At 47.1% G+C, this 11,121-nt stretch overlaps 1 protein-coding gene across 1 annotated transcript in view; it reads left to right on the plus strand.

Moving 5' to 3' along the window:
- Window positions 1-5,199: 5,199 nt before the first annotated feature.
- The window catches only part of LOC140632458 (uncharacterized), a 49,939-nt gene continuing 44,017 nt past the window's right edge, over window positions 5,200-11,121 (plus strand). The window contains exons 1-2 of the mRNA XM_072824507.1: window positions 5,200-5,477; window positions 7,176-7,318. The gene's annotated coding sequence lies outside the window, so the exon portion shown is untranslated. The remainder of the gene's footprint in view (window positions 5,478-7,175; window positions 7,319-11,121) is intronic.

Here is an 11,121-nt window from a genome sequence, read left to right on the forward strand (position 1 = left end):
TCTCCTCTGTATATCCAAAAATTTTTTTTTTAATTTTATTTATTTATGATAGTCACATAGAGAGAGAGAGAGAGAGAGAGAGGCAGAGACATAGGCAGAGGGAGAAGCAGGCTCCACGCACCGGGAGCCTGACGTGGGATTCGATCCGGGGTCTACCAGGATCGCGCCCTGGGCCAAAGGCAGGCGCCAAACCGCTGCGCCACCCAGGGATCCCTCCTCTGTATATCCAGTGACTGCATGTCTCTCAATGAACAGCATTTTTATCCATTTAATATCTCTTACTTGAGGGGCGTCTGGGTGGTTCAGTGGTTGAGTGTCTGCCTTTGGCTCAGGTTGTGATCCTGGGGTCCTGGCATCAAGTCCTGAATTAGGCTCCCCACGGGAAGCCTGCTTCTCCCTCTGCCTATGTCTCTGCCTTTCTTTTTCTGTCTCTCATGAATAAATAAAATCTTGTTTAAAATAAAATCTCTTGGGGATCCCTGGGTGGCTCAGCAGTTTGGCGCCTGCCTTTGGCCCGGGGCGCGATCCTGGAGATCGAGTCCCACGTCAGGCTCCCGGCATGGAGCCTGCTTCTCCCTCCTCCTGTGTCTCTGCCTCTCTCTCTCTCTCTCTCTCTCTCTGTGACTCTCATGAATAAATAAATAAAATCTTAAAAAAAAATAAAAAATCACTTGAAGAGTGAAGAGTAAGACAGATTCCAGGGCCTGACTTCCAGAGTTACTGATTTAGTTGGTCTGCATTCAGAAATGAGAAGATGCAAAAAAAGAAAAAAAAAAAAAAAAGAAAGAAAAAAGAAAAAAAAAAATGAGAAGATGCATTTCCAGTAGGTTCCCAAGTGACTGTGAAGGCAAAAGTCCAAAGATCAAACTGGGAAAACCAGGGTTGTATGAAATCCAGCCTGGTTCTGGCCCAGAGTCCACCAAGGTGGGGAATTGTAGGCTTCAAGAGGTACACCCAAGTGTTCTTACCTGCATCCTCTGAGTATCTCTACAGTGAGGAAAGCAGATGAATGAACTGGGCTCAAGTCCTGCACCCTCCACTGCTGTTGAACCTTGTGAGGGCTCTACCCAGCAAAGCCAGTCACCTGCTTCTTCTGCTCCAAACTTATTTCAAAAACACCCATATGGTTCATTCCTTATCTCTTTAAAATGTTTTCTCAATGGACTTATGAAGAAGAATCTCCCCCCCCCTTACTGTGCTATGTAATATTACATTCTATTGATCTCTTGTTTTCATTGTTTTACCACATGCTAACCTACTATGTTACTTCATGATTTTCTTTCATATTACCTGCCTATTTTATTTGAAGAATGTAAGCTGCAGCCCGGGTGGCTTGGCAGTTTGGTGCCACCTTCTGCCCGGGGCGTGATCCTGGGGACCTGGCATTGGGTCCCGTGTCGGGCTCCCTGCATGGAGCCTGCTTCTCCCTCTGCCTGCATCTCTGCCTCTCTCTCTGTCTCTCATGAATAAATTAAAAAAAAAAAAAAAAAAGACTGTAAGCTGCACGTAGACAATGGTTTTTGTCTCTGTGTCCCAAGGTCTCCCATTCACGTATAGTACTACCTGAAACTGAGTACTTGCTCAATGAACACTTGTTGAAGCTGTGAATAAATAGGACACCTCAGCTTCTTATTCATTTTTACCAATCTGGCTACAGTAAATATCCCCTTCAAGTCTCCCTGCAAGCTGGTATTTCTCAATGTTTTCAGGAATAAAAGCCCTGATAAAAATTCTCCATGATCCTAACTTTCTTCAGACTTTCCTGATGTTTCCTCAGAGCTGTGTCTGACACTGTCTTGAATAACTGCATAAACCTTATAACTAATGTTCTGAAATTTGCATTTAAAAACACTTTTGAGATAATCTCAATTCCCCATTCAGAACGATCCCTGCAACCACTGGAAGATAATAATCACTTTGGAGCAAAAAGAGGAGATCATGGGATTCAGGTGCCTCATCTCAGAATTCAGATGCTCCCTTTCTACCTTGACCTTTACAAAATAGCAACATTAGAGTAAGAGAGGGTTTTGTGTTGGTCTCAGCCTATCAATAATGAGGCAATCAGCTAGGAATGCCTGAGGTTCAGTACTACTTGTGGCAAGCCCTCATAGATATATCTCTGGAGCTAATGTCGTGGCTGGACTACCCCTCATGATTTTTTATTATGATTGCAGGACACACCTCAGGGAAAACCACCAAGAACTTTGAAAAACCAAGATTTATTACTCACAGGTAGTGAAGGATACAAGGCACACACAAGGGCCACACAAGGGGGTCACCAGTAGAGATAGGGATGGGTGTGAACCTGGAGCTCTGCCTTGATTATGGCCATGTATGGGCTGCCAAGGGTTTCACAGGTCCCCTCTTTGTTGGAGAATTTAAAACATAAGAGTGGGAATTGTGTCACAAAGGGAAAAACAGGGTCACTTAAGTGATCGGTTATTTAGGCTGCCTGGGACTTTACACCAGTCATTTGACTAGTAGCTATGTTAAAAAGCCAGCAATATGGGATGCCTCAGTGGCTCAGCGGTTGAGCGTCTGCCTTTGGCTCAGGGCGTAATCCTGGAATCCCGGAATCCTGGAATCCCGGAATCAAGTCCTCCACAGGCTTCCTGCACGGAACCTGCTTCTTTCTCTCTCTCTCTCTCTGTCTCTCATGAATAAATAGATAAAATCTAAAAAAAAAAAAAAAAAAAAAAAAAAAAAAAAAAAAAAAGCTGGCAATATGCTTTTTCCAGATGGATGTCTTTGAAATTGATGTCTTGGCAATCAAAAGTTTATTGTCGGGATCCCTGGGTGGCGCAGCGGTTTGGCGCCTGCCTTTGGCCCAGGGCGCGATCCTGGAGACCCGGGATCGAATCCCACGTCGGGCTCCCAGTGCATGGAGCCTGCTTCTCCCTCTGCCTGTGTCTCTGCCTCTCTCTCTCTCTCTGTGACTATCATAAATAAATAAAAAGTTAAAAAAAAAAAAAAAAAAAAAAAAAAAAAAAAAAAAAGTTTATTGTCAAGTCCTAGCACTACAGGGAGGGGTGAATAGGTGGAGCACAAAGAATTTTTGGATCAGGGAAACATCTCTATATGATATTATAATGGTGGATACTTGTCAGTATACATTTGTCTAAATCCATATACTGTATACCATGAGTGAATCCGTATACAACTGTGGGCTTTGGGTTATAATGATATGTCAGTGAAGTTTCATAAATTGCAACAAATACAACACTCTGGTGGAGGTATACTGGTAATGGGGGAGCTTCGGTTGGGGGAGGGGGCAGAGATATAGGGAAAATCTCTGTACCTTTTGCTTAATTTTGTTGTGATCCTAAAACTGGTATAAAAAAATAAAATCTAGGGGGGATCCCTGGGTGGCGCAGCGGTTTAGTGCCTGCCTTTGGCCCAGGGCACGATCCTGGAGACCCGGGATCGAATCCCACGTCGGGCTCCCGGTGCATGGAGCCTGCTTCTCCCTCTGCCTGTGTCTCTGCTTCTCTCTCTCTCTCTCTCTGTGACTATCATAAATAAATAAAAATTAAAAAAAATAAAATAAAATCTAGGGATACCTGGGTGGCTCAGTGGTTGAGCGTCTGCCTTCAGCTCATGGTGTGGTCCTGGAGTCCTGGGATCAAGTCCCACATTGGGCTCCCTGCATGGAGCCTGCTTCTCCTCTGCCTCTCTCTCTCTCTCTCCTCTCTCATGAAAAATAAATAAAATCTTTAAAAAATAGGGGATCCCTGGGTAGCTCAGGGGTTTAGCACCTGCCTTTGGCCCAGGGCATGATCCTGGAGTCCCGAGATCAAATCCTGCTTTGGGCTTCCTGCATGGAGCCTGCTTCTCTCTCTGCCTCTCTCTCTCTCTCTCTCTCTGTGTCTCTCATGAATGAATAAAATCTTAAAGAAATAAATTTATTACAAAAAAAAGATAGCATTGGTTAAGTTGCTCTCAGATTGAGATGTTTCTCAGATTGCTAAAAGAATCGAGTGTATCTTAGTATATGGAGTAAAAAAGTGGATAAAAAGTGTTTTTCAGTATGTGGGTCACAATCCTTGATGATATAGGCAAAGGAGAAATTTTCTATGGGATTCAGACACAGAGCTTGTCCACCGGCTTCAGGCGGTCTAACATCCCTCTTCTTCCTTCCCAGTCATGGCCCTCTTTGGAGTCTTTTCTATTCTTCCTGACCAAACATAATGAAATGCTGAATAGCACTTCAAGCCACAGCATTTGAAGAGCAATAACATAATGTTTCCAGCTATTCAAGGACTCATTGTATTTATTTTTTTTCTATTTTTTAAAAAAGATTTTATTTATCCATTCATAGACACAGAGAGAGAGGCAAAGACACAGGCAGAGGGAGAAGCAGGCTCCATGCAGGAAGCTCGATGTGGGACTCGATTCCGGGTCTCCAGGATCACACCCCAGGCTGCAGTCGGCGCCAAACCTCTGCGCCACCAGGGCTGCCCTCATTGTATTTATTTTTAAAAGATTTTATTTATTTATTCATGAGAGACACAGACACAGGCAGAGGGAGAAGCCGACTCCATGCAGGGAGCGCGATGAGGGACTCCATCCCGGGACTCCAGGATCACGCCCTGAGCCAAAGGCAGCCTCTCAACCGCTGAGTCACCCAGACGTCCCATCTACGACTCATTTTATGACTGACTGATTATGGGATGATTAGGCCATTTATGTTAAATAGATCTGGGAGCATCTCAAATAAGATTTTTATCCTCTTTTTTTTAAAGATTTTATTTATTTATTCACGAGACCGAGAGAGAGAGAGAGAGAGAGAGAGAGAGAGAGAGAGAAAGAGGCAGAGACACACCAGAGGGAGAAGCAGGCTCCATGCAGGGAGCCCGACGTGGGACTCGATCTCAGGACTCCAGGATCACGCCCTGGGCCGAAGGCAGGCTCTAAACCGCTGAGCCACCCAGGGATCCCCGATTTTTATCCTCTTGAGGCATGCTGACTTTATGGAGTCTGAAACAATGTCTTTTCTCCGCCTTTGACACAGGCAAAGCCTCTACCTTCCTTGAGGTAGGAGAAGTACTACTTTCCAGCTTCCCTCCTAGTGCCGCGCAGTCAATGCTCTGGTTGGTCAGGATGGAGAACACCCTTCCCAGCCACCTCCAGAGCTCCGGGACTACATTACCCAGAAGATTCTGCGTTGAGAGGAGGCGATAACTGATCAGGACGACGCGTATCTGTGCTTGCGCATGGCATCGGGGCGGAACTTCCGGCTTTCTGCGGCTGGTTGGCGTAGTTTGCAGTTTTCGGAGATCCTTTCCGCAGGGCTGAGGAGTAGGTGACGGAGCCGAGTAGATGTGAAAAGAGTCGTCCTCAGGGCAGAGACTTGGCGCACGGCTCTGCGACGCCGCCCGGGCTGCGCCTCACGGGGTCGGGGACAGGGACCCCCAGCCCGGTGTCCGCTCCGTCCACAGAGTCCGATGGCGGCGGCCGAGCCCAGGGCCCCAGCGCAGGTAAACGCTCGTCCCCGGGCCCTCCCCGCCCTCCCCCGACCCAGACCCTCAAGGCCGGAGCACGGGGCGCCTGCTCGGGTCCCTGCGGCCCAGGCCCGGGTGTTCCGGACAGGGAGGCGCCGGTGGGTGGGGGCCCCGCGTGTGAGCGCTGGCGTGCGGGAGCGGGCTGCAGGGGAGAGGCGGGCTGGGGCAGAGGCTGCGGCTTCGGGGGTCGGGGGGCTGAGGCGGGAGGAGTCTGAGGTCTGGGAACAGGGAGCGTGAGGCGGGGTCACTCAGGAGCTGGCGGTCCGAGACTTGCGGCACCTTTATGTAAGGACTCTGGACGCCAGGGGGAGTTTTGGCCAAAGGAGGGACAGGATCTCCGTAAGGGGTGAGGAGTGATGAGGACATTGAGGCCCTGGTAGGTTGAGTCTTTGTTCAGGGTCACACAGCTGGTAAAAGGCAACACTGAGCCCTGAGGCCCACTGGTTAGACGGCCAGCCTGAGGTCACTTGGCTCCACGGCCGCGGGAGGGTACACAGAGGCATGAATTTCCCTTTCAATTTCCCTTTCCCCCGTGGTCACATTTTTAAAATTTTAAAATTTAAAAATTTTAAAGTTTTGCCTTTTCCCGCAAAGCCCCAGGACTACAGAAGTATACTTATGGAACCAACAGGGATGTATAAAGGGTGTCCGCGTCCCTTACTGGCCATGACTGCCGCTCAGATGTTCTCTGGATTGTGGTGTCCTGGGACTCTTACCTGCCACTTTCCCAGTCCTTGGGTCTGAGGACTCTAGAGAAACCCCGATCTCAGAGTTCTAAGTTCATGTCAGGGGTTATATTAAGGCGTTCCCATTCCTGGCAACCAACATAAATGAGTGTTAAGGGTTAAGCCAGGAGCAGATACCAGGATATGCAAATACATGGAGGTAAAGCTGAGCTGGGGGTGTTTAGGAACCACAGCTTGCTCTCTCTCTCTCTCTCTCTTTTTTAAAGATTGTATTTGTTTATTCATGAGAGAGACAGACAGAGGGAGAAGTAGGCTTCCTGCAGAGAGCCTGATGTGGGACTCAATCCCAGGACCCCTGGATCATGTTCTGAGCCACCCAGGTGCCTCACAGGCCTCCTTTTATGATATGAATAAAGAATAGGAGGTTAGGTGTTGGGACAGGAATGACTGCCTGAAAAATTGAGTCTATTCAGGAGGTAATGGGAGGTTTGGGTCAGAGGAAAGGGATAATATTAGGAAAGTCGAAACAGTCTTCCTGAATGTAAAGTGGAGAACAGATCATGGGAAATCAGGGCAGAGGCTACTAACATAGGCTGGTGACGGTTAATCATCCAGGACTGTGATTTAGAGTGGTTGCGTTTCTGGATGCAACATGGGATGCATGTTTTAAAAATGGGAAACTAGATTTTCTTTTTTTTTTTTTAAGATTTTTATTTTTTTTATTATTTGACAAGAGCATGCACGTGCACGCACAAGTAGACAGAGCAGCAGGCAGAGAGAGGAAAAGCAAGCTCCCCATTGAGCAGAGAGCCCAACATGGGGCTCAGTCTCAGGACCCTGGGATCACCACCTAAGCTGAAGGTAGACGTTTAACTGACTTAGCCACCCAGGCATCCGAAACTAAATTTTCTCTCTTTTCCTTTCTTTTCTTTTGTTTTCTTTTTTTCTTTTCTTTCTTTTTTTTCTTCTTTTCTTTCTTTTTTTTAAGATTTTTTTAATTCATTCATGACAGAGAGAGAGAGGCGGAGACATCGGCAGAGGGAGAAGCAGGTTCCATGCAGGGAGCCCAATGTGGGACTTGATCCTGGGACTCCAGGATCACACCCTGGCCTGAAGGCAGGCGCTAAACCGGTGAGCCACCCAGGGATCCCCTAGATTTTTATTTATTTATGAGAGACACAGAGAGAGAGAGACTGAGGGAGAGAGAGAGAGAGGCAGAGACACAGGCAGAGGGAGAAGCAGGCTCCATGCAGGGAGCCTGATGTGGGACTCGATCCCAGGACTCCAGGATCACACCCTGGGCCGAAGGCAGGCGCTCAACCGCCGAGCCACCCGGGGATCCCCGAAACTAGATTTTCTAATATGTGTGATGAGGGAAGAAAACAGAGGTATCAGGGATAACCACAGGGGATTTGATCTTTGCTACTGTAGGGATGGCAGTTCCAACTGAGATGAGGAAGTTGATAGTAGGAGTAATAATCACTGGGGATATCAGGAGCTTTGTTTGGCCAAATTGAGAATCTGAGGTATTTCAGAGACCACTGAGTGGAGGCATCAAATTGGCAACTGGAAACACAAGTTGGGAAATCAAAAAGTGGTTCAAATTGGAGACCTTCAAAATGTGGTATTTACTGTGTGGACCCAATTAATCTGTGGTTACATATAAGAGGTATAGTCTTGTTAATGATTGTGAAGCTGTTTATAGGCCAGGATGGAGAGGGTAAGGGCTGAGCACTGGGTCTCTCATTTGGGTACCTTAGTGATGGTATTAGAATTCATAAATGCAGGTGAGGGTGGTATGTATCCCTAACGTAGGCTGTATCAGACTGACTAGTCTAGCAGATGGCCAGGGCTTCCAAGATAAGAATGGAGATGAGAAAGATTCAGAGATAAGGGGTAAATGAGGCAAGATGTCACTCAGGCCAGAGCTCTTGCTTATTCTCTATGATTTGTGAGGACTTTGGTGGGACCTGGGGTGTTTCATTCAGCCTGGTGGGTGTAGTTGGGGCAAATATGGTCATCTGTAAGAATCAGTAGGACTGGGGTGGGTGATAAATGGACTGAACTTTGAATGAGGGTTAGGTGGACAGAGAAGGTTGTCATTGCTGAGGGGACAGCAAGCACAACACAAGGTGCAAGAGGGCCATGGGTTTCTGAGATCCACAACTGGCTCTGTGTGGCTTAGTGTCAGGCATGGAACAGAGCCAGGAGGGAGGCCTTCATAGAAGGATTAGGTGTTTCCAACTCCCAACAGGAGCCATGGGAACTCTGGGGTAGTATTGGGTCCTGTTTGAATTTGCCAAGCAACTCTGGCTGTTTTCTGCTAAGTTGTATTTCATGGCCTAAAATTAAGACCCATTGTTATGTGCTCCCTTGACACCTCATGAAACTCCCAAGTGCTTCACATGGCCTGAGTGCAAGTTCTCCCCACTCTTAGATAAAGTTTCCTAGCCAAGCATCCCTTTTCATCAAGAGGACCAGAGCAGTTCCTGCTTATGCCTTTATTTTTATTTTTATTTTTTTAAATATTTTTTTAAAAAGATTTATTTATTTATTTATGATAGACAGAGAGAGAGGGGGGCACAGAGACAGGAGGAGGGAGAAGCAGGCTCCATGCCGGGAGCCTGATGTGGGACTCGATCCCGGGACTCCAGGATCGCACCCCAGGCCAAAGGCAGGCGCTAAACCACTGAGCCACCCAGGGATCCCCCCTGCTTATGCCTTTAAAATGGGTTTCACTTCTCTGCTAGGCCATGGGGTTATTCACACAAGCCATTCACATCATCCTGTGGGAACCAGATTGTACCCCACCTCTTGATCTTGTAAAACTTGCATCTCACAGCCCCTGGTTGTTTACTCTTACACAGTGTACAACGTTCATGTGGCCCTATAAGGTTGTGGTGTCCTCCTCTCCCTGGCTGTGAGTATATGTAATTAATAAACTACCTTTGACCTTATCTGTCCAGTATTAGGTACTTTGTGTTTGGCCATCCCCTTAACCCTAGGATGGGAATTCTGCTCTTCTCGCAGTGGTGTAAAGGAGGGATGACTAACACAAGAGTGACTTATAGGGAGACCAGGGAGATGCCTGTGCTGTGGGGCATTGAGGTATGGCCATGGGCATATGGCTGTGGTGTCCAGGAATGTGAGGGCTGTGCATTCTAAAGAATACTTGGAAAGAGAGTGTGTCTGATGGTTTCAGAGACCTAGTATTGAGATTTACAGGACTTTGATAACATCAGAGGAATAGCTTGACAGAAGTGTGTGGATTCATCTAGTGAGGGCAACAGCTTAGACATCCATTTGTTCACCTGCCTCTTTTTGCTGATGATTGGACCTGACCAGTGAGCCCATGAGGAGACAGCAGTGCAAGTTGTACCAAGGCCTGATTCATTCCCTGAGTTGGAGGGCTTGGGAGGAGAATGGGTATGGGGTATTCGTGTATGGATGAATTGTGGGTACTCTGGAGAAGGGCTGTTGGTGGTTTCATGTGTCACCATCATGATAGGGCACTGTGACCCTTGAAGACATGGCTATGTACTTGTTCTGGCAGGAGTAGGGTCTCCTTGAGGTTCAGAGACACTCATACAATAATGTGATGCTGGAAAGCTTTGAACTTATAATCTCAGGACGCCAGGGTGGCTCAGTGGTCGAGCGTCTGCCTTTGGCTCCGAGTGTGATCCTGGAGTCCTGGGATCAAGTCCTGCATTGGGCTCCCTGCAAGGAGCCTGCTTCTCCCTCTGCCTGTGTCTCTGCCTCTCTCTGTGTATCTCTCATAAATGAATAAATAAAATCTTTAAAAAGAAAAAAAAGGAACTTACAGTCTCTCTGGGTAAGGCCCTCATACCCATCATAGTACCCTTAGATGTTCTCTGCTCTTCTCTTTTTCCCCAGGCACTGGTCTCTCCTTCCCATAGCAGGACCATGGACACTGCTTGTTTCCCCAATTCCCTAAGCCTGTGCTGTGGCTGAGAAGTCTGAGGTGTGTGCACTGCCCTCTCCCTGAGCAGCCCCAACACAAGGTTAGGCATATAGTGGTCATTGTAATTGATTTTACTTTGCTTGCCCTTTCCCTGGCCTGGTGACTTTGTGCAGGTCCAAGGCACCTGAATACCAGTTGCTACTTCTTTCCTCTAGCTGACATTTTTTCATGACTGCTTGTGCCAGGAATTGCTAACACCAGCACAGTTACAGTTGTGTGGACCACGGTCTTTTTCTTGCAACTCCTCTACGTTTTCTGTATTTTTTTTCCTCCTGTGTGCTATCACATGCTGAGTTGTTCTGACCCAGTACTGTCTGCTCTTCTCTTACATCATCCAGGTGCCATGTATTTGGTCATCTTGGGGGTAGGTTGTAGAGCCTTTATTTAAATGGTTCACAAATGGCTCTGATCAAGCCACAGCAAGATGGAGGATCCTGATCTGGAGGGTTGGTACCTGGAGAAGGACATAATATCAAGGTTGTGCTTAAATTGTAGCAGAAATCGGGGCACCCAGGTAGAGCTCAGTGGTTGAGCATCTACCTTTGGTTCAAGTCATGATCCCGGGGTCCTGAGATCGAGTCCCACATCGGGTTCCTGCATGGAGCCTGCTTCTCCCTCTGCCTGTATCTGTCTCTTTCTGTGTCTCTAATGAATAAATAAATAAAATCTTTAAAATAAATAAATTGTAGCAGAAATCTATTCTATTTGGTTAGTGTTCAGTGCCAGGGGGCACACCTCATTTCTGGTGTTTCTTCAGTCTTGATGCTTTGCCTACTTATCAACTCTACATGTCACTTCTATTCTTATGTTCTGTGCAGGACCAGTCCATACCTTTCTGGACTCCATGTCTTACCTACTTTTCTCACTCCTCCATCTGCAGTGTTTCCCAACATTGACTTCTACATGAGGTGTGCATATATCTTCAAATAGTCCTTGAACATGAGGTGTGCAT

The sequence above is a fragment of the Canis lupus genome, chromosome 1 (genome assembly GCF_048164855.1).
Source record: "Canis lupus baileyi chromosome 1, mCanLup2.hap1, whole genome shotgun sequence".
In the NCBI taxonomy this organism is placed as follows: domain Eukaryota; kingdom Metazoa; phylum Chordata; class Mammalia; order Carnivora; family Canidae; genus Canis; species Canis lupus.